At 47.0% G+C, this 3,872-nt stretch overlaps 1 long non-coding RNA gene across 1 annotated transcript in view; it reads left to right on the forward strand.

The window, feature by feature from the left end:
- Positions 1-3,872, forward strand: part of LOC115280109 — a 6,157-nt gene that overhangs the window by 1,318 nt on the left and 967 nt on the right. The window lies entirely within an intron of this gene.

Below are 3,872 nucleotides of genomic sequence, written 5' to 3' on the forward strand. Positions count from 1 at the left end.
ACGAGAGGGGGGCTCTGAGGGAGAAGGACCAGCACTTTCTGGCGGTGGCGAAGTAGAGAGTGTGAGTGGGGTCAAGGTGCAGGCTCCGTGGCTTGGGGTACGATGGAGAGAATGGGGACCCTGCGGGTTCTGTCCCCACATCAGGTGCGCACTAGGAATGTTACAGGTATCAGAAGTAATCTGCTTTTTTGATGTTCTGGAACATTTCTATTAACTATATGTTTCTCAAATATTTGAAAAATTTACCCAAAGAACTTGGCTCAGCCTTTCCTACAAAAATCACTCATCTGGGATTTTCAAATGTATTACCGTAAATTAGCATGTACTGTCCGTTTACCCTTGAGACCTGATCTGGGTAAGTGGCTACTTCTCCATTCTTCAGGACTCTGATCCTGTGTGTTCTCTTTGCTTCCTAGTCAGGCTTGCCCACTGTGGGACTGTTTTCGAAGTTCAGTCTCTGATATTTGTATGTCAATGCCTCCTCTTTCCTATCTTCTGATTCCTTGATTGCTCCTTTTATCCTCACTGATGATGTTCGCCTTATATTTGCTTCTTAGATTTTCTAAATTTGTACAACATTAAAAAGTTAACCTACAATAGACCAGTCATAATTGAAGCAAACACTTTGATGCTCCATGTACATGTACACTCCAGTCAAGACCGTGAACCTATCCATCACCGCCAAAACTTTCCCTCTGCCTTTCTTCAATCCCCCCATGTGCCCCGTCGCTCAAGAGTCATTTGCATTTTCTGAAGTACTACGCACGCGGGGTCATAGGAGACCTACATTTCTGTGTCTGGCTTCTTTTCTGTGTCCTAAGATTTAGAGACTCACCAACGGTGCTGTGAGTACCAGTGGCTCATTCCTGATTTTGCTGAGTGGGATTTCCTTGGTGGCTGTACCACAGTTTATTTATCGATTTGCCAGTTGATTTATTGATTCGCCAGTTGATTTATTGAGTCGCCAGTTGATTGCCATTGGGTTTGTTTCCAGTTTCTTGCCATTGCTCTGAGTCTGTAGGGGTAAAGATGGATGCAGTGAGATTCTGTGAAATCCAAGGGAGAGAAAACGGTAGTTCAGGTCAGTATAGAAGTGTTGAAAAGTGATCAGATTCCGGATAGTTTGAAAACGGAGCCACCAGATTGCTGACCAGTTCCAGGAGAACATAAAATTGCACAAGATTTCCATTAGAACTCTCTTCTCCATTTCAACCCATGCTGTTTGGATAGGACTGACCCTACACCTAGGAATGTTATTTTTTTCTTCCTTTTAAAAAATGTATTTAAATTCAAGTTAGTTAATATAAAAGGTAGTACCGGTCTCAGAAATAGAACCCAGTGATTCATCTCTTACATCGGATGCCCTATTCTCATCCCAGCAAGTGCCCTGCGCAGTGCCCACCACCCATCCAGCCCAATCCCCCCACCTGCCATCCAGCAACCCTCGTTTTTTTCTCTGCATTTAAGAGTCTCTTATGGTTTGCTTCCCTCTCTGATTAACTCTAAGAATGTTCTTGACTCTAACTAGTCAGTGCACCCACCTCCATGCCACTGAGGTTGGTACATATTCCAGGCAGAGCCAGTGAGAACACAGGAGACATTTACTAGGGTTTCTGGAAAATAGATCCTTGGTCTCTTATCCCCTAGATAATATGGTGGGGGTACGGTGTGTTGCTGCTTGGAAGATAGAGCCTGGGGGAAATGGGAGACCACCAGGTAGAAACTGAGGCTCAAGTCAGTACAGTGCAAGTAGCACGGACAGAGACAGAGGAACAGCGTTACTGTCAACATTATTTAAGCTGCTGGATCGAGCCTCACCTGATTCCCACATATCTGCCATCCCTCAGGACATCTCTGTTGCGTGCACCACGAATTCCTGTTATTGTTTAAGCCAATCTGAGCTCGCTTGGGAGGTAGTGAACAAAGGAGGTGGCGCTCTGTGTGAGCAGGGCATCCGAGGGAGAGAGACCCTCAGGACGGACCAGCAGCTGTCTGTGGACGATGCGAGAAAGGAGGGCCCATGAGGACGCTGCCAGCTGTCTGCTTTCACAGCCCACCGAAGGAAGGCGTGAGCACGAGAGCCGTTTGGGACATGTCGGGTTGTTGAGACTGAGGTGCCACTCAAAGAGCGGAGAGACATGGCATGTGAGCACATGGAATGTGTGTGTGTGTGTTATACACTAAGTACCACATCTCTCTGGCTATTGGGGGCACTCTGGCTTCAGTTCTCTGTCTATGAGAAATAGATATTATATATATTACATATAATATGTGATATTTTAATCACGGATATTAGATATATATTTTATACATATAGGAGCACCTGGGTGGCTCAGTCAATTGAGCCTCCAACTTTGGCTCAGGTCATGATTTTGTGGTTTGTGAGTCGGAGCCCCACGTCGGGCTCGCTGCTGTCAATGCAGAACCCACTTCAGGTCCCTTCCTCCCACCCCGTCCCTCTTCCACTGCGCACTCTCAAAAATAAACAGCAAAAAAAGAATTTATTTGTATATATATTCTGCCTATAATTGTATATATGATGTGCATGTGTGTGTATATATGGGGGTAAAAATTGCCAAAAGCTGTTTTTTTTTTTTTTATTTATTTATTTTGAGAGCAAGTCACAATCAGGGGAGGGACAGTGAAGAGAGACAGACAGACACAGAATCCCAAGCGGGCTCCAAACTGTCAGTGCAGAACGCAGCACCGGGCTTGAACTCACACACCACAAGATGCTCACGTGACTGAGCCACCCAGGGGCCCCGCCAAAAGCTATTTTATGTAAAACAATCTTGGTAAATATTTTCTATGTGCAAATCTGGTCTTCCCCACACGAACCCGAGTTTGCTCTTTCGCCCCTCTCTCTGCACTGAGCAGTGAACGGGCGGCCCAACACGGATGGGCGTGGAGGCTGGACCACGGAGAGGTGCGTTCTAGTACGGGCTGTTTGGGAAATGCTGACACCTAGGGAGCTTGGAGGTTCCAAGATGAAAAGAAAACTCAACCTGGGAACCAAGTGGGATTTGGGGGAAGATCAGGAAAAGCCCTACTTGGAAACCAGGGTATCCAGAGCCCATAAGCCAAGCTGTTGCTGGGATTGAGAATAAATGTGTGCAAATTAGGGAAAAGTACCTTTGGGTCACACAGACCCTTAGACTCATGGCTGGGCTTGTGGGTGACACTTTGTGGGAAGAAAAGGGCATCCTTCCTCCAGGCATGCTGAGCAGAGGGTAGTGACCGTGGCATGCTGAGCAGAGGGGTGGATTTCAGCTCCTACTTCTGCCTTGGGCAGGAGCTTTTGTGCAGTGCACAGACTGCACAACTACACATGGTGGCCGTGCCAGAGGGCAGCCATTTCTTCACTGTTACAAGTGTGGGCTCTGGAGTCCTATTGTCTGGTCTGAATTCCAGCTTTGTGGCGTGCTAGCTGTGTCCTTGGGGATGTTTACAACCTGCTGGTGCCTCGGTTTTCTCATCTATGATGTGGAGATAATTTTTCATCTTTACCACAAAGCACTACAGCGAGGATTCAGTGAGCTGACCCCTGTCAAGCGCTCGGAACAGGGCCTGGCACGGAAACATTCAGGGAGTGCGCCGCAGTGCGCCGGGCGGAAACCGGGGAAGGGCGACAGATTCCGCCTCCCCGGTGGACGTGTTCTGTAAATGCCCAGGACTGTGAATGCGGCATTTACTCCCTCGATAAGGTTACATTATACGGCACAAATAACTTTGTTGTTTAAAAGGCGGGATTATCCTCAGTGGGCCTGGTCTAAGCATGAAAGCCTTTATTTTATTATTTTTTAATATAATTTATTGTCAAATTGGTTTCCATACAACACAGTGTTCATCCCAGCAAGTGCCCCCCTCCATGC

The sequence above is a fragment of the Suricata suricatta genome, chromosome 16 (assembly GCF_006229205.1).
Source record: "Suricata suricatta isolate VVHF042 chromosome 16, meerkat_22Aug2017_6uvM2_HiC, whole genome shotgun sequence".
Taxonomy (NCBI): domain Eukaryota; kingdom Metazoa; phylum Chordata; class Mammalia; order Carnivora; family Herpestidae; genus Suricata; species Suricata suricatta.